This window comes from Ammospiza nelsoni, chromosome 14 (genome assembly GCF_027579445.1).
Source record: "Ammospiza nelsoni isolate bAmmNel1 chromosome 14, bAmmNel1.pri, whole genome shotgun sequence".
Taxonomy (NCBI): domain Eukaryota; kingdom Metazoa; phylum Chordata; class Aves; order Passeriformes; family Passerellidae; genus Ammospiza; species Ammospiza nelsoni.
Genome location: NC_080646.1, coordinates 14,381,332 through 14,401,140, shown reverse-complemented (window position 1 = coordinate 14,401,140; position 19,809 = coordinate 14,381,332). Strand labels below are relative to the sequence as shown.

The window sequence follows — 19,809 nt, the reverse complement described above, 5'->3', positions numbered from 1 at the left end:
CCAGACTGGCCATTAATAGCTGCTTTAGAAATTTTGGGGCACCTTAAAAATTTCAATTCAATGTCAGTTTTAGAAGACACCTGATGAGCAGAGAAGACTCTGACTTTTTGCAGTTAATTCAGTTTAGTTAGCTAACATTACTAGCTGTAGATGTATTGATTCTCTGAATTAATAATGATTTTAATTAATTGCTCTCTGTGTGGCTGTCCCTTAATTCAAAAGCAACACAGGTCTCCTAAGAGACTCGTCTTTCTCACCAGGGATTTAAAAACAGCCTTGAAACTGAAGTGTCTAATGCCAACATATCCAGAAAAGTGCTTTTCCATGGCTGTTATTTTATGCACAGAAGCCCAGAGTCTGATCAGAAAACATGCATTTTTTAGCAGCTACCCAGTTCAGTACCTGTGATTTAATATTGCACTAATTGCTGACAGATTCCCTTCAGGATTTATGTTTAACTGGGTGTGTTGGCCTGAGAAATTGAATAGGTCACATTTCCTTGAGCTGAAAAGTGTAGTATTGTGGTTGGTTGGTTATGGCTAAATGGGTTTTTATGGTGATTTTTAATAATTTCATAGTCTTCTTCTGCAAACTGCAGTTTCAGTGTGTGTGGGGCCTACAGCTTGCTCTGACATTAAGTAGTGTTAATTACCTTTACCATAGCCAGTCTGGCTCCCATATTTTGTGTGAAGGCTTCCAGGCAATGGTGGAGAGGTATGAGGTGTCTCTGCTTTATGCCTGGAGATGACAGGAATCTTAGAAGCATATTCTGGCAAGAAGTTTTGGATCAGCCTGAGCTTGGATCTTGCTTTGTGGTTGTATTCCTGTGTCTGTGGATAATGTATGAATAGATAAGCTAGGAGGGAGAATTAAGACCAGCAGAAGTTTGCTTCTAATGCGGAAGGGTTATAAACCAATAGGAGACAGTACATCAGGACAAACAGAGATGTGTAATTGCTCCATTTCTAATATTTCTCACCTGTAGTTCATTATTAGGATGTCCAGTTCTCCCTGTACACACACTTACACTTCTATATCCTCTCAGTTATTGTCCTTAAAATGGTTTCAAATTGATTTTCTGCAGGGAGTGTGTCTTTCACTAAATAAATGTTCATCTTACTACAGCCAACATGTATTACTTGGCTGGGATGACCACTTAGTAAAACCCTTGATGCTGTTAAGACTTTGGATGGAATTCAACCCTAATGAATTCAACTCCACTGAATTCAAGTTGCACAAGCATCTTACCTAGTGTAATGACCTGTAGTTGGAACAGAGTATATCCAGGACATTATTCTTTGCTGACCATATATTTTTCCAACTACTGCTGTTGCTTAAATAATTACAATTTAGAATTTCTGGTAGGTTTATCTTATTATAGTAAATTCCAAGGTGACCTTTTCCCTTCTGGCTTCATTAAATAGCCAGCTGGTATCTAATACTCTGTATAGTGATCTGTAGGGTTCCAGGCACGTTTTGAAATCGTACAAAAGAAATACTTTCTCAAAAGCTAGTTTATTTATTTTTATATATTAAATGGCCAATCTTAAAAAACATTACAAAAAGACAGACTTTGCTATTCCTCTGGGTGATGGAGAATACTCTTTCCTCTGGCCTCAGGTTAAGCCTTGATGGCTGGGTTAACTTGTGTGTCCCAGCTTTCCACCACTGGCTCACAAATAGTTCTCTGCAGGTCACTTGCCTGCAGGTCAGTGTTTTCACTAAGGATCTCTAAATAAGTTTCTTCTTGTTTGCTGAGGGCAGGAGGTCTGAGGGATAGCCCTGTGCTGGGGTGCTGAGCAAGAGGTGCATTGCCTGGGAGGCTGATGACTTTGCACCTAGTCTGAATCTCCAGGAGAATTCTCCATGTTGCTGTTTTTCCAGCTACATGGCTCCTTGGCCTTTATCCTTTGCATCTTAAAGAAGAGTATGGATCTTTCTTTCCAGCTGGCTGTGCTTTTTGGCTCATACCTGCTCATTGGTGGCAGTGGTCATGACCAGTTTTGGAACCCATAAAAATCACATTTTCATTTCCTAGTTGTGTCATCATATGACAGAGGTGGTGGTGCATTCTTTTACCATGTGTTTGTAAGCATTGTTCTTATAAAAACAACACTTGCTACAACAGAGCAGCAGCTGAAACCTGCTGTTGCTTTGATGATCTGCCCTGCAAATACATCATCTGAACAGCAGCCAGCAGCAATGAGTCCCACTGAGGTGCTGGTTTCAGAAGTTCTGTATTAAAAGAATGGTTTTTTCCTTCTCATTAAATAGGGAAAGATTGCTTTGAAAGGCAGGGAAAGGATAAAGAGCAATATGCAAAATAGTGAGAGGGAACTCAGAAAGGCTGGTTGTTCAGTTTGACTTGTAAAACACCCAGCAATCTGGTTGCTTATATAACTTTGCAAACCCCCTTGGCATGGAAGCCTCTGGAGAACTGACTCTGCAAGATTTTCAGTATTTCCTGCTTCTTGTCAGACCCCAAAATCTTTAATTTCAGCCTTTCTCACAGTGTTTTGATTAGACTTCTGTTTCCAGTTATGGACAGAACTAAGGAACTTGAATGCAGAAATTTCAAAGAAGATGCATTAAAACATGAAAGAGATGGCCTGTTTGAACAGTTTTTATTAATCTGAACCCAATTAATGGGACCTTTTTAGATCTCAAAGCTTTAGATTATTTTTGTCTTCTAGCTGATGACCAAACCACCAAGCAGTTTCCATGCAAACACTCCCTTGAAGGGTGCAGAGTGTTTGGAATATCAACACATTGTTTGTTCAAGGCTTCTTAAAATACCTAAGCTCTCTGAGCAGTGGGTGCTAATGGGGCACCTTTTGGTGAGAGCATTTCATGGCACTGGGCAATCCTCAGTAAAATGAATTCTCCTCTGACTAATGCAGCTGACTCTGCTTTCACTCCATTCTTCCTTAGTCCCTATAAAGGCCAGGACAGGACTGTGTTGGAAATGTCATGTACTCTTTGGAAGTTATTAGCTTTGGGAGTTGATTAAATCCTTCACATGTAATCTGTTGCTCAGTTGTATTTTAGCTGGTCTAAACATTACTTTATAAAGTTGTTAGCAAGGTGTAGTCATTGTTCTAATATGATACTGTTCTTCTTTTCTTACAAGTTTTAATTCAAAATTAATTTTATTCTGTGACTTAGTTGTGCATAAAGAATGATCAGAATCAGTCCAAATTCATGAAGTATCCATAGGCAAATTCCCAAATCTCATGAAGACACAGTTCTTCCCTTTCGTGCCAAGAGGAGAAGTTGTTACTAATTTAAATAGTTGTTCAACTGCTACATAACAAAACTTAAGAAAAAATGGTTGAGAACCTGGTTTCAATTGTCACAGATATTTCTGTGCAGCATTCTTTGATTCCATAATCTTATTTTATTCTGAACAAAATTCTCTTTTGGATTGAGAAAAACCTTTCTTTGTTCCTTAAGCATCCCTTGATCTAGTCAGATAGAATGTGTTCTTACATCTTTGATTCTGTAAAAGAAACTTTCTCTTTTTTTTGCTGTTCCTTCTCCTATTTCCCTTTGAACTGTTCAATTTCAACATTTTTTGGGTTTTACCCTTTTCAAAATCTCTTTTAGTAAAACAATCACCCAGTAGAAATTCTACATGATTAGTGGCTTCATGGTTGGAACCAATAAAGAGATTTCATCTGCAGAGAATATTTTTATATTGCAGCATTAAATTCCAAAAGAAATCCAAGTCCTTTCTAATACACAATATATATGGGGATTTAAAACTTGATTTATAGACTGTATGATTAAGTTAGTCAAGGGAGATTAAACTTTATCCTTTATTTCTTAGCTTGCCCAGTGCCTTTGTTTTCTATTGAATATTACTTCAAACACTTTGTGTCAGAAGAATTTGGGTGCTTAGAGGCACTACAGACCCAGTCTCCCTTTCATATTTGTACCCATGGCAGCTGTAGTTGCCCCATGGTCATAACTCCATTTTTTGCATACCAAATTTCTGTAATTCTGAAAATGCTGGGAGTGTGTTGGTCGATTTGGGTCAGGTGAATGTCTGCTGTGAGATGGAGGGCTGGCTTTTATGAGCTACCTGGCAAAGGTTACCAGCTTGCATGGCTCGTTTAGACACGGCTTAGGGACCCCAGGACTGAACAAGTGAGGATCTGCTGAGCACTGATAACCATGAAGAGCCAGGGAAAGGGTTTTAAAGTGTAACAGCTCAGCTGCAGCTGTTGTTGTTTGGGTTATTCCTTAGTCCATCACCTTCAGTCCATTCCCCTACTCCAGCTCTTCTGTGGAAGAGAAGAACAGGGCCCTGAGGCAGCACATGGTCACTCAGGGTGAGTGTGTGGCACCTGAACAGCCTCCTGTGGGTGCTGAGCAAGGAACACCTGAACTGGGCTTCACATAAGGATTCTGTGCTGGAGCTCCATTGAAATCATGGCAGGTCAGCCTCAGGGAGGATCAAGAGCAGAGCTGTTAGGAGGACTCAACCAAGAATGGGGACATTTAAATGAAAAGCCATACCAGAGCTTTGGAAAACTTGGAAAAGAGATGTGATTTATTGGTGAAATAAAATGAGACCTAGTCATTGAATTACTTTTAAGGACCTAAGGCAACAACACCTTAGTGTGTGATGTGTCTGCTGATGTTTAGTCAGACTGCAGAATTAAGATTCCTTCAATAAGTGGAATTAAAAGTTTACTGTTGAATTTCCATCATAACACTTCATCATTCTCTTTTAGGTTTATATTGCAGAGGACTGGGGGGATTTAATTTTTCTCAAGTGTCTGGCAAAACTAGAAGAGGTTGTTCTATATTCAGAATGATAGTTCCTCAGATTTTTTGATTGTTCTGCCAAAAAATTTTCTTTCCTTCCCCAAGCCTAATTAATGCAGGGGAAGGCCAAGTAATGGAAATTTGTTTGGTGTGAGCTTAAATTTATGAGGACACAATACCTTTTTTCAGTTGTCTCCTGCCAATTTAAAAGAAAAAAAATAGGACAGTGAAGCATGATGTAGTCCTGCATCTGTGTCAATAGGCTGTAACTTTTCAGTATCAAAATTTTCTTTTGCATTTTCAGCAAAGCAGACTTCTGAAGAAAAGTCTTTCACGTGTCTGTTGAAACAAAAGCACATAGTCTTAAGAAATTCTGACTTCTGACTTTCTCTATCGATACAGGGAGAAATCAGTTTTTCCTCTAACCCTTGCCTTGCTAAATAGCTCATCATAGCTCATCCCTGAAGCTTTTGAGTCTCTAGTTCAGAAGAGTTGTTGTGGATTGTTTTGAAACTGTTCATAGAGTCCTAATGAGCACCAGACCTAGTTTATTGTTCTGCCAGCAGTTAGAGGGAGAGCTATTTTGCATTGAAACTTCAAAGTTTGTGAGTTACTTTAGGCAAAGGTTCACTGCTGTATGAATGAACTGAGGATTCCTTCCCCATGCCTGTTTGTGTGATTCAGTTCTGAGCAGTTGTGCAGATTTTGGAGAACTACAAAGGAAAACTACAGAATTTTATTCTGCTCTGTTTGTGAAGGAGAGTCACATGTTTGTAATTCAGTACATTGCCATGAACCTTATGGATAGTATAATTAATAAAGATAAACATAGGAAATTCCATTAATGTGTTCAGATTAACATTGACTTAACTTGTCCTGGCAGTGGCCCTTGGGAGTGTTCCTTTATGCCAAAAATCTGTGCTATGTCTTTAGCATCTCCACTGCACACATTGTTGAAGCAAAGGTGAAATCAAACGGAATAATTTGTTTCCTGCCTTGGGATATACCTAAAAGTTGAGGAGGAAGAGACAGGGAGTGTGGAGTGGGATGTAAGCATTTGTGTTTTATTTCAGCATCATCCCTAATGCAGATGTAGCAATAGAAATGTGACACTTTCCTGGAGGTGAGTTGATGAAGGCTTTTTCAGTCTTTTAGCTTCATCACTTGTTTTAAACAGAAAACAATGGTAATGTGGTTAGGATACCTATGAGGTCTAACCCAAATCAGGCATGTTGGAATGCAGCTAACCTTTTAATTTAGTTATATGCATCTCCATGGCCTTAATTCTGTAGGTGCTGGGGAGCACTCTGTAGAGACCCTCAACTCTGCTCAGTATGAAAGTGTTAATAAGCTGTCTGTCAGATTGTAAGGTGTGAAAATCTAAACCTCAGAGTGCTGCATGTTAGAACACAGGACTATTGTGACAAAGTACACTGACTTGATTACACAGTGATGTTACACAATTTTTAGTGTTTCCTTAGTGTATTTTGTGTATGCATCTGAGATTTTCCTGATGAACTTATTGTCACTAGTAATGGACTAATGCTGTTTTCTTTCCAGTTGGTTGAATTGTGTAATTTTAATTTACTGCGTTTGAATTTTCATCCTCTCTTAGAGGTAGAATGAATTAACACTCAACTGTGAATTTACATGATCAGATTATGGCATATGCTCATATGTGAGTCATCTCTTGCTGTGGTCTTAACATTGGTACAGCATTGTTTATGTGGAGTCAAATTCCTGTTGGATTTTGTTTTTATCAGGAACTGGTATCTGTTCTGCATCCCCACCTAACTGGGCTTTTTCTTCCCTCCTCCAGTATAAAACAACCATCCTGTGACTTTCTTCCCTTGAAAACCGTGAAAAAACCTTTAATTTCTGAGTTGCAGTTCTTAGCTCTGGATCTGCTTTCTCTCTAAGGCAGTTCAGTGCCACCCCTTGCAAGGGGAAAACTTCTCTCACTAATTGTGCAGAATAATGGAACAGTGGAATTCACTAGGTCTGCCTAAGTGCTGACTCTGACAACTTAAAGCCTTAAAACCACACTCTCTAAGTCAGGTTTTTCAAGCAAATGTTGAATGTTAATAGTAATGTGTGTAATTGGTCTGAGTTAGTGAAGTCCAGGTCTGTTTTGGCACGTTGTACATCTCATAAATTACAGTCATCTTTTGCAAAGCACTGGGTTTCAAATCAGGGATGAAAGTGAAGTGCAACCAAAGGTGCTGCTTGTTGGCATCCCCAGCAGAAATGATGGAATGGAATGAAATGTTTATTTAGAACCTCCTGGCTGGCATGATGATCCAGCTTTCAGAGTCCATATCCATGGACTAGAAATGATCTTCTGAGGGAATGCAGTAACAGGCCAGAGCTTTCATCTCCTGCATGCTTCAGCACTCACAGTGCCCCTGAGCAGAGCTGCCCAGGTTTCCTGGTCTTTGAAAGGCTCCCACACTTCAGTAGATCATTAAGATATTCCAGAAGTGTTTCAAGACACTGTCTCTTAAAATTAATCATAAATAGCAGTGTAGCTGTTTAGGGCTTAAAATCCATTCAGCATGCTGAGTAGTTCCAGAGGGAAAGTGGGAACAGTGACTAAAACTTCTTGCTGTGCAACACTGCCCTCCTCTACCTTCTCTCAGTGGTGTTTTCTGCTGAAATCCACCAGTGTATGGGTTTGTATTTCATGCCTCCATCCAGAATCTGGCTTTTGAAACAAAAACTCCTTGGTTCTTTGAGAAAATCATCACAGAAAGTCCTTCTTATCTTCAAAGTGTTTTTCTGACATTAATTAATTGGATCCTCATGATCCTGTGAGCAGGGTAAGGAGCAGCCTGGAAGTGCCCATCAGGCACTCCTACAGTACTGAGCACTTCTGCAGCCTAGCTGGAAAAAATGGTTTGGTTTGGTTTGGTTTGGTTTTTCAACTGCCCAAATAACTTTAAAAGTGTTTGAAAAGCAGGGCATGAAAATTAAAACTACTTGTGAACTTTGAGCAGACTTTTATGCGTTCGTGCTTGTGGATGTAAGAAAGCTGCTGTTACACAAGCAGGGGCAGATCCTGCAGCTCCCAAATTACAATGGTGCCATTGATTCCCTTGGGCCTGGGCTGCCACAGGCCAGCTGAAGGGCCTGGCTCCTTGCTTGGGAAGCAAAGCAGTGTAGAGTAAGACCTAATGTGAATAAAGAGCTTTAAAACCTAGTCATCAGAATGGGAGTACTACCTCAAATGAAGATGCACTTGGAAACAGATGGAATAGATTTTGTGTGACAGTCAAGAGAAAGACATGTTAAATAAATTGAAAAGAAAAACAAAACAAAATAAAGTTATTGGTATTTGTGGATATAACCTAGTATGGAAGTGGAAAATATTTTATCTCTCCATTGGATTACTGAAAATTCCTTTATCTCTCAAATGACCATTATCCTAAACTATCTGACAGTAAGTAAAGGGAACCATTTTGTATTTTGGTATTTAGGGTGAGGTTTGTTTCTGTCTTCACTGAAGTTAATCAGGAAATGCTGTTAACAGCTGAAGTTGCTGTGTGGATTTTTGAGAGGATTATAAATGAAAAAATGTGCAGTGTTGAAACTCATTTGACTTGAAATAAATGCATGTCAGTATTGTCCAGAAAGACCTTTAATATCTAGTTCACATTGTCAGTTCATGGTCAGATATTTTTGTTAGAATTTATGGTCTTCTAAGATAATACAAGCATGATGTTTAATTTGGAAGTAAAATAGTTGTTAATTGAATGGGTTGGGAACTTGGAAACCTTGAAACAGTGATTGATTAACAGACTGATAAATACCATGTTAGACTATGAGTAGCATTTCAATTTGCCAATTTAAAATGAGCAGTGTTACTTGCACTCTGTCAGGTTTGTAGCATCTTCCTATTTAGTGTAGGCAGAAATGAGCCTCAGAGATGGGAGAAGAGCTCTTGATAAATTCATGATCTGCTAAGTTTGGTATGTTGCATAAAGGTGAGCCTGCAGTAACATGCTGTCCTTTTTGGTCATTGGCAACCAGGGTGGCAGAGGGCACCCTCAGAGTGCAGCAGTAATCCTGGGGTTTGGACAGGTTTTAATGTGGAGGTGGTGGTGGCTCTTTGGTCTGTTTGTGTGTGCAAACACCAGTTAAAAACTCCTGCTTTTGTGCAGTAGGCATAGAAGGTCTTCATTCTTTACAAATTTAATTCAGTTATGTGTTCCCCTTTTTCTGCTGCTTTATTGTTCCTGCTCTGCTTAAGTAAGCATTAGAAACCATTATTGATCAGTGCCTTGAAGCTCTTAGGCTGTTTCCAGCATTGGTTGCTGGATGAAGTGCTGAGCTCCCTGCCCTGCTCCTGGCTGAGAGTGATGAAGAAGCCTTGTCCCTATGTGGTTAACACTGAGCTCAGTTTGCTGTGGCACCAGCAGCCATCTATTCAGGAAAAAAACTGAAAATGGTGTTACAAAGCCCTGCAGTCTTTCTCTTCATGATGCTTTAGCAGTGGAAAGAAACAGTGTGCTTACATTTGTATTTGAGAAAGGAATTGAACCCTTTTGTTGCCTTTTTTGGGTTTTTTTGGGCATTTGGGTTGGTTTGGGGTTGTGTTTTGGCAGGTTCTTTGAGCAGAAGAGAATCTCAATACAGATGCATGTGATGATTTTGCTGGCTTGAATGGAAGAGACATTGTTGGGTCAGCTGCTTATGGCTCTGGATGAGGTGGACAGGGTTTGGGCTTTAGGTTAGATTTTTTTTTTTAGGCAGCTAATATAGAAACAAACGAAAAAGGTAAATGGAAAAGAAAAATGTTGGAGGAAGTAAAGGAAAGAAGATGCTAAGTGAAAAGCGGTATAAAGGGAAATACCAAAACTCATCCAAATGAAGACTCACTCTACCAATACATCTTTTTAAATGCTAGTTAATATTTTAACCTGGATTTATCTCTATATAAAATCATCAAGGAAGTGTCTGGGGATTGCTGATTACTTGGATTGGTAATAATAGTCTCTAATACAGACTTTCTGGTTCAGTTAATTTGTTCAAACTTACCTTGTACATTTTTTTAAATGTAGGTGACTCAGCAGCTTTATGGAGTGATTGTATCTGCAGTTCAGTTGCTTTATGGTATATAATACCTACCCAAGCTCTGCAAGCCTTGGCAGTTACTCCCAGCCTACTGTGCTGTGCACAAACCAGTTGCATTCTACCTGTCTAACCTCTAAAGGATCCCAAAGCCTTTCTGAAGTTTATGCAGTTGATTCTGTTTGCCTTTTTTCTCTCCAAAGGCTTTTCTTGGTTCTGTGGTGAGCAGTGAGACCATTTCAGTGTTTCCTTAGGAGCAGGAGGTGGAGGCTGCAGTGTAACAGCTGTAATTAAGCAAAGCCACGCTCAGTTGTTCAGCAGATATTACAGAAACTGCAGCAAAGCAGTTTCCCCAAGCCATGGCCTTCCCCAGGATCCCAGGGTGTGCACATAAACAGCAGAGCCCCCCAAGGAGGGGCAGCCTGCCCTGTTCATGTGTTAGGCTTTGGGAGGGGCTCTCTGAGGTCCTGTCCCTGCCATACAACGAGCACAGAAACATCAGGGCTTGAACTGTGACTTGGCAGTGGCCTGGGAGTGGAACCACTTGAAATTATGGCAGTCATCATGGTCTAGTTCACAAAAAACTGGATTTAAAAGGTGGATTTCTTTCTATTTACCCTCTCCCTGATAAAACTGGTTTTGCTTGAGTTGTATTAAAATAGGTTATGTAAAGTTGAAGACTTTGTACCATTTGTTAAGAGTCTGTGCTAACTTTCAGTAGCATCAAATATTTCCTAGACATGTGTAACATGTTACATTGCAGTAATTGATTAGTTTGTCTTTATAACAGGAAACTAGTTTAAATTACTTTGGGAGGGTGGATATTTAAAAGGCTCTTCACTCATAGACAGCATTCATAAAAAGACTTGCTTATTTATCTCAAACATGGAAAAAATGTTCCCAGCTGAGTATGAAACTACGTGTGCTGGATGTACTTTCACCAAAAATTAAATTCACTATTAATGTAAACAGTGTGAAAAATGCTGTCTCAAATGCAGAAAAAATACATTATAGAGTGTATGAATTTTGGTTTCAGCAAAAATTAGGGCTGTATTTAATCACTTTTTTATGGTTCTGAAAAGGTGGTACTGGAAATATCCTATTAAAGGGAGAAGATAGAGCATATCAAATTTTAATAAGACTTAATCAAAGACAGAAAGACAAGGATTTTTTTTCTAAGGAGATACTAGAAACTTTCTTCTGAAATGTTGAATATTTAATGTTCAGAATGATTAATTTCAGTCAGGTTCTATAATTTGAGACCAATGTATATAACAGTCCTGTACAGTGTATTGATCAGGAGACCTGTGGGACTGATGCAGGAGGTCTAGAAGATCAAACTTGAGAATTAGGGGCAGCTGTCTGCAGAACTGTTTGCAAGTGATCTGCTTGCACACCGTAGGGGGGAAGAAAATAAGTTACTTGTTGCGAAAAGAAGAGAGAAACTTTCTTTTTAATACATTCTTTCCCACATAGGCTTGGAAAAACTTAAATTCAGTTCCTGATGGCAAAATAATTACATCGTTTGTACTAAGTTATAGTTGTACTTAACTCATTTTCTTCTATTGTCTATTTGAAATCTGGACTGCATTGTTTCATCTGTGCTGCAGACAAAATGCTGCCATTAATTAGCCAGAGTTATCTGATGATCTGAGCTTAGACTCACACCTTGCAAACCCATAATTTTTTCCTGTGTTTCTATGAGTAGTTTGATCAAAGAAATTTTTTTTTTCATTAGCTTAGTAGGTAGCTTGGGAATAAAGAACAGCAGTAGAATGAGATGTGACACTCTGAAATGCTCTCTGTATTTGGAATGATCCTGTGCTACTTTTTGTAAAATATTTCAGTCATATTCTTTGTTGGTTTTGGAGCTATAAAAGCCATCAATAAAATGTGATGATTTCTTGTTTTTTTCATGTCTATAGATTTCTGGGCTTCCTTCCAGGTATCAGTTGTGTGTTTCACATGGTTTGATGGCTTTGTCAAATAAATATCAAATCAGTTCCATCCCAGAACATCTTTTTTGTATTTAAATGTGTGAACTGACATAAACAATAACATGAGTGATACTGCTCCAAGCCTTTATAGCCAGAAGATAATGCCTGAGAAAGTGATAGCAGTGCTGTACTTCCAGCTTTCCTCTGACCACCCAGCTTATTGTGCCAGATTTCCTCTTCTGGCAGAGTGTACTCAGGTAAATGGAGACAGCCTCTCACAAGTGTCTGTGTCATTTTTCTTCACTAGGAGCCAAATACTCCAGAGGGTCTGTAACAAATGATTGTTGTTTTAAGTGAAAGACTGAAGTTTACATGCTGTTGTCAACTTTTATTGGTAGAGAGAATGAGTGAAGAACTGGGTGATTTTTTAGGGCTGGGTATGGGCAGTCTGTCTGCTGTAGTCTGTGGCTGTATCCTTACTGTAATGGGCACTGAATTAATCAAAGCACCTGTATCCTTAACCTAAAGGTCACTAAATTAATCAAAGCCCATCTTCTCCCCCCATAGTCAGGTCTCTGCTCTCAAGTCTCTGTGCCCTGATCTCCCCTGGTCTGAGCTTTGCCTGCCCTGCTGGACCCGTGGCTGCCTGGCCCCAACACCCTGGGGGCTCCTGCCAGGACAGGAAAACCATTTCAGATTCTCCTCCATGGCAGGGCCAGCATTCACTGAGACCTGATGTGCCTGGGATTCAGTGTCTGTGTCAGCCCGGCCTGAAAGCAGCCACGAGGCCTCCAGAGAGCAGCAGTGTCAGACCCTGGGCCAGAGCAACTTGAGCCTAAGCCAGGGGACCCAGCAGTGCTCTGCAGCCCAGTCTGTGTGTTTTGAGTTACAGTGTTTAACTTCACCACACAGAACATCCAAAATTCTTGAGAAATTCCACTTGAAATTCAAAACAGCTTAGGAGTATTCATTAGCTCCAGTTTTTCATAGCAAGGAACACAAGCTATTTAGCAAACAAAAGAAGCGGTTTCTACTTCAGCTTTTAATTCTTGTGAGATAGAGAGGTCTTTTCTGTAGAGATGTCACAATCTGCTGGTTTAGCTTAGCTGTCATACAATTATTCCAACTGGCAGTTGACAGGAGTGCAAGGAGGTACAAAACACTTTTTGTTATGCCAGCTAGAGAAAAAAGTGGGGTAATTACACATGTGCATTTCACTTATCTGGCCCTTCTGACTGAAGTAGTGTCTAGATTAGAAGATAATTCAATTGCATTTATCTACCCAAAGGACTTTTGCCAAATGTGTGCTGAGTTTCTGTGCTGGGTTCACTAATATGCAGTTGAACTGTGCCAGAAGGCTCAGCTATCATGTTCAGAGCCATTAGCAGCCAGTCCAATCAACTCCTGAAATACAAGAACCAGATTCTTACTGAAATAATGTAACTAAGACAAATCCTATCATCTTCAGGTTCAGCTGGAGCTGCATGGCTAAAATATCACATGCTACACTGGAAATGTATCCCTGTTGGAGACTACCAGTCCTGAATGTTGTTTGTTATTTCTAAATCCTTGATTTACAGCTATTGCCAGTGGAGACTATTTCCTGATGTTACTGACATAGGGTAGGAAATACATTGCTAAGAATTCAAGCCCTGTTTTTTCACTGGGCTTAGACAAAAATTCTAATTATGCCTCATAAGAGCTGAAGTTCTGACACTTCCACTAAGAAACTGTAACCTCAGTTATGTCCTGCCTTCTTTACAGAAAGAAATTAAGAATGTATAAGTAAGAGTGGGAAAAGGGATTTTGAATTTCTATATTAAAAAAGCCCACAATTTTGAGTTAGACTCTACTGATTAATTTCTAGAGTCTTCTGAACCATAGGAGTTCCACTTTGAAGTGCTGCATTTCCTAAAACAAAATAGTAGATATGCAATGGGCTATACATTCAACATAGTTACAGACACAAGACGTGTATGATTCTCACTCCAGTTCTCTGGGGCTTAGTGTTGTTCTTCTCTTCATATTTAATTCCTCTCAGTCTATTTTTGTCCTTCTGTACTTCATATTCAGTATTTTCATGGCAACAGTAAAATTACATACAACTATACAGCAGGAAATTTGCATAGACTTTAGTGGAGTTGGGAATTTAGTCAACCACTGCTACCCCTTCAACTCAAGGGAAATTTTTGTTCAAGTTATAAGAGAGAGAGGTTTTTATAGATTATTTTTATAGTACTTAATAAAATGTATTTGAGATATATAATTATAGAGAATGGCCAGGTAAAAATAAATGGGAAGTTCATCATTCTTAACATGTACTGTTGTTGTGCGTATTAATTGTGTAAGTCCTTTTAGGTTAGGTCATTCACAGAATAACGGAATCTCCTCATTTTCAGATTTTGTTGGAATGATTCTTATCTTGAACAAATGTTGTGCTGGCCTTCTGATAGCTTGGCTTGTACTTCTCCCCAGTATAGGGGGCTGTAATAGATGACTCATAAAATGCAGGAATTGTTCAGGAGTGATGGCATTTCTAACAGGAGTTCTTTGCTCATTGCAGTCAATACAAAGTAGGAATTGAAGCACCCTTGATGAAGAGCTGGGGTGTTGCCTATTTAATTGTGGTGGTTATTGAGATGCAGTGCCAATATTTGCATATGTCATGAACAGCATGGACCATTAATGCCTTCACACTTCCCTGACTTTCATAAAGCCTGTCTTGTTAAAGAGGCCTGGGCAGGTTTGTTTTTGTGCTAGAGACCTCACAAACATAGCACTAGCCTAAAGATTGACTTCATCTCTGTTGTTTCCTCTTATTCCTTCATTTACTTTCTTGTTAAATATTAGTATGACCTCCAATAAATGCTTTTAGAAACTAATTATATGATCTGGGTAAGCATACTCTGTAGTGTTCCCTAATTCTCTGCTATTTAGAGCCATATCTGAACATTCAGAATTACTGCCTTGGCATAACTTACTCCCCATGGAAAGCCTTGAAATCATGTAAGTGTTATTAGTTTTGTACTTAGGAATAATAATATTAAAAGTCATCAATCACTCAAGAGCACCTGCTTGGAAAATGGGAAAAGGCATTTATTAGAGCAATTTTAAAGAAGGGAAACAGTAGTAGGAAGAAAACTGAAAATTAAACCCAAGATACAATTCATAAGAAGTGCTTATGCCTTGCAGTGCAAGAATTAACAAAATGCTGAAATTCTGCTTTGATGAATGTTTTTACTTGCATCATCAAATCTGCTTCATGAGCTCCCCATTTCCAGAGCTCCAGGCTGTACACAGCCACAGGTTTGCAGTCCCAGTGTAGCAGCTGGGTAATGGGATGCAGAACATTCCCTGCCTGAGTAACACCACTGTTTATATGGGTTTTCCAAAGGTCTGTGTTGCACACTGCTTCCCACTGGGATTGAGGATGATGTGTGGGTGAGCAGCAGTGACATGGAGGCACAATAATTGCCAAATTATCACATTTTGCACATGTCAGGTCATATATCTGTGTGTGTATTTTGTAGTACCTCGTGTGCCAAGGTCTCAGCAGTCACAGTGTGAGAATGCTGTAATCAGAGAGGGGGTTTCTCAAATTTTGCTTCTCATCTCGCCAAAAAGACAGAAGAGGAAGCCCAGACTACTTAATGTGTTTTTGTTTCATGGGCTTTTACTAATACCTATCAGGGAAAAGTGCTAAAAAACATGGGGAAATCCTGCATCCTCCTCTGACAGAGGCTCAAGATTTGGTACCATGCAGATTGACTCTGCACTTGCTTTGGAGATTTTACTGAAGCCATGGAGACTTCAAACCTGCTGTAGTGTCTGGGTCTGAACAGACTGTACAGCTATAGGGCAAATCTGGCTTTTTTCTCAAAGCCTATAATATTTATTAGCATCAGTAGTTAATTGTCTCTTCTGCTTTGCTGCCTCAGCATTTTCCTTGAGCTGATGCATCAGCAGGGCTTTTGGAGTCAAACACAAAAAGGAACAGGCACAACTGAGAGATATGGGGGCTTCTCTCTGAGGGAGTTGGGGAAGCAGTAGTTCAGCAATAGTTTGGATCCTCTGAAATGGAAAATTACTGTTTGCTGCAGCGCGGAAAAGGAGCATTTCTGTTTGCAGTCATTAACTGCAAAATAATTGTGTTTAAGCAAATAAACAGTATTTTCTTTTTGCAGGTAAAAAAAACCCCTGGAATATTTAAAAAGTGGTAGTGGGATTTGTTGTTCTCATGATCATTAGGAAATGCACCAAAAGATGTCTGCATTCTCAAAACTAAAACAACACTAAATTAGACCTAAGGCAGCAGAATAGCAATCTCTTGTACTTGCTTTTTTTGACACTGTCATAGTGGAGGGTAAAACCTGCCAAAGTGGGACCTCAGGCCAAACTTGGCAAAATTGGTTTAATGAAATTCACTGTTTGAAATTTATTCCCCTTTGAAGCAGGACTTCTCTGTGTGATAACTCCCTAAGGAGAATATCTGAATAACTTATTGAGCAGGATTATGCTGTTGACCTGAAGTTCTGCTGTTAATATTTTAGATAAGAAAGAAAACTGTGCAAACCTTTCCTTGGAAATAACAGTATACTTGAATTATCATTTCCTTTTAATAGTGTTGGGAATCTGGTACTTTTATCTAATGCCTACTTTAAAAATATTTAAGCAATTGCTTGAATGCTAATGCCAGCAATAAATACTATGTGTCATATTTATTTGCAATGTTATGACAACTACTCAGTTCATGGATAAATTCAGCAGTACCATTACAAAATAAGCATATGTCCAAGCTACTCAAAGCTGTAAGCAAAGATGATTGTTAGATTTCTAAAAAGCAGATTTTAAAGTTTCTTCTAGGTAAAAAAATAAGTAATTTATTAATATATGTAATAAAAAATAAGTAATCTATGTAAGAATAGGGGTCTGTATTATGGTGTAATTGTATAGAAAGCCAGACAACCAAAATTCTCTTCTCCAAAAGGACTTGAAGAGAATTTCAGACATTTAAAAAAAAACTCAAAAAAATTCTAAAAAATTATTCAGTATCACATAACTCAGCCTGCCTTCATGCCTATCAGTCTTGCAAGATGGAATGCAATCAGAAGTAGCCACTGGTTGTAGGAGTTGCTCTGGTTAGCAGGCTGGGGTATGGCTGCTCAGAGTTAAAGGCCAGCTCAGTGCCTTTGCTGCACTTTTCCACTTTCTGGACTTTTCCATTTGCTGCACTTTTCCAACAAGCCCTTCCCTTCCAAGTTTCTCTTCCTGTTGCATTCCTCATGGTTTGTACCATGTAGCCAACTGACTTACCTACCTCCCAGGAGATGTCCCCAAAGGCTGTCTGTGGGGTTTAGTTGTACAAGGACATCACCCTGCACTGATTTTTATAATGCAGTATGTGAATTTTTTAGATTTGTCTCTGAAAGCTCCATATCATGTATTTTTGTGCAGGAAAGATAAACAGGAGTAGTTGCATGTTTCTTTCACTTCTTTCTTCAAAGTGGTGACACAGAAGTAGTCTGAAATTTACTGCAGCTGTGTCTGGGCACTTTCTTTAAAGGTGTTGGGAAAGTGGTGTTTCTATAGAAAGCTAGTATGGCCAAGGCATTCTTGACTTAACAGCAACAGGATTAAATCTTTAAAAGCTTTTAAAATAAAATAGAAGGAAAATGCTTCAAATGTGATATGTCAAGTAAAAATTTTGCTTGTGGTGTAAAAATAAGATAGTTGCTACACTTTGCCTATAAGATGCTTTGGTTTTTGATTGGCAACTGCAAAGCAATTGCAGAGAGAGAGAGCCCCATCCGTGTCACCCACTCCCCTGTTGGAGGTGCCTTTGTTGAGGACCTTTATCAAAGAATATTTTATGCTGTCTTTTCAGTCTTTGACTTGCAACTTGAGTGCATCTGCAGCTTGTGCAGGTTCCCTGGATTAAATCCCCAGTGGGACATTTGCAGTTGAGTCCAGCAGCCAGGCCCTGCCCTGGATTCCCACTGGCCACAGCTGCAAGGCTGTTCCCAGAGAGGGGAACTGCTCCCTGCTTCACTCTCTGTGGGTCAGGACCATGTGGGAGACACTTCATGTGGATGGGAAAGAACTTCAGTTCTGTCTGTCTGCAGCCTTAATAGGACTTGTAAAGCAATTAAGTAGGACTTAGGACACTGTTCTCCCAGACAGAAAAGCCTTAGGACAGAAAAATAGACTGTATTGCTCTGCATGTTAGTGCTTTGCCAGATTTAAGAAGTTTCATTTCATTATTGGTACTGTGCCTATTTTGGGTGAAAATGTACTGCAAATAGTGAGGTACTGTACCCACACCTAAAATATTTCTCTTCAGATATGGTTAGAAAAATAGGAGTAATTCAGCAAGACACTTAAAATACATAATAAACTGCTAATATGGAGAAGTTAATCAGAATTGTATCCGGAAATACTCCATATCACTCTGGGTCCTGAAATACTCCATATCACATATTGCAAAATATTATTGAAGGCCACTGTAAACAGCACAGTTTTAGTTAAAAGCTGTTTCCAAGATGAAAGATAGATTAAATGGGCTACAGCATGTATGAGGAATTCCTCATGAGGACTTAATGGTAAAGCTTCTCATAATCTTTTGTGCTTTGGCTAAAAATATTAGCACCATAAAAATTCTTCAGGGGGCAGACTTGAGGTGGTGGATGCAGAGTGATCAAAACATAAAAGAGGCACATTTTCCCTTTTTATGGAGAGGCCTCTTTCAAATGTGTCATATGATGGATTTGAAATGAAAGTTTAATGTGCACTCAGTTTTTCAGACAGCCATCTTTCTACAGCTTCATTATTAATAACAATCTTAGCCAGCTCTCTTTTTTTTTTCTTGAGCTCTTGATGATTCATTTATCTTATTTGTTTAGCATCAATCTAAGAAAAAATACTCAGATCGTAAAGTTAAGGAAGTGTTCCACATTAATAAACCAATGTAAAATCAGTCTCCAATACATTTTGCAGAAGTTTTTAATCCATAGTTGTTTAATTAAAAAGTAAAAAAGTGTAAATAGCATATAAATAGCAAATAATGTGACTGGACTTCCTATTTAGCCTGTGTGCAATATTTTTGAGCTATAATTTTTCCTCTCAGCACAATATGAGGAATGATGAAGCCATTTCTATGGCTGTTATTGTATAAAATATTTTTCAAGAAATGTCCACAATATAGAGGTTGTTTTGTTGGCATGTCAGTAAATGAGACCTAGGAAGCAAGAGGATATATGGCAGCTCTTGGGAAAATAAGCATGTAGCATTAAGTAAAATAAAAGTTCAAAATGTGTGATTACATTTACAGGGTCTGATCCAAAGCCATTAAATTCATTGACATTTTTGCTTTTATAAAAATATTTCATCAATATTAAGCAAATTATATATAGTTGGGTAGTCAGCAGCAACCCCTCCGAAAGATTTTGAATTTTACAACCTAGCAAGACAAGGGAGTGTCACTGTCCCTTCTCATGGGATATTCTGTTCTGAGTGCTGCAGCAAAGCACAAAGACTGCTTCTGTTGATTAAGTTAATTCAGATGTCTGGAATATGTACAAAAAATTAAGACTTTTGTCTCTAATGTGTATTACTTTGGAATTAGTAGTATAAATTTAATTTCCCATCATTTAGGCCATGCATGTAAGTTTTTCCTAGTAGCATAAATAATTGTGTATAATGTTGAGAGCATTTTAACTGAGTATCACTGTTGTTAAGACAGGGTGAAGAAGAAGCAAATTGGAATAACTGGCTCCTTGACCCTAAATTTTTTTAAGTTCAAAGCTTGTACCTTGAATTTGGATTTTAAAAAGTAAATTACCAAGCAAAATACAGCCAAGGGTATTACTAGATTTTGTTGTCTCTTTTAAAGTTTTTATTTAAAAGAAAATTCTTTTGTAATAAAATTGAAAATCTATGAGTAGAGCCTTAAGAGAAAGGGTTGTGTCATTCCTGTGTACTTAAGCAATGTCTGATAGGGTTTCAGCCTATATATATATATAAAATAATGCAA

The 19,809-nt window shown here is 38.7% G+C and overlaps 1 protein-coding gene across 3 annotated transcripts in view; it reads left to right on the top strand.

Annotated features, from left to right (window-relative positions):
* The window catches only part of THSD4 (thrombospondin type 1 domain containing 4), a 236,352-nt gene that overhangs the window by 185,596 nt on the left and 30,947 nt on the right, over nucleotides 1-19,809 (top strand). The window lies entirely within an intron of this gene.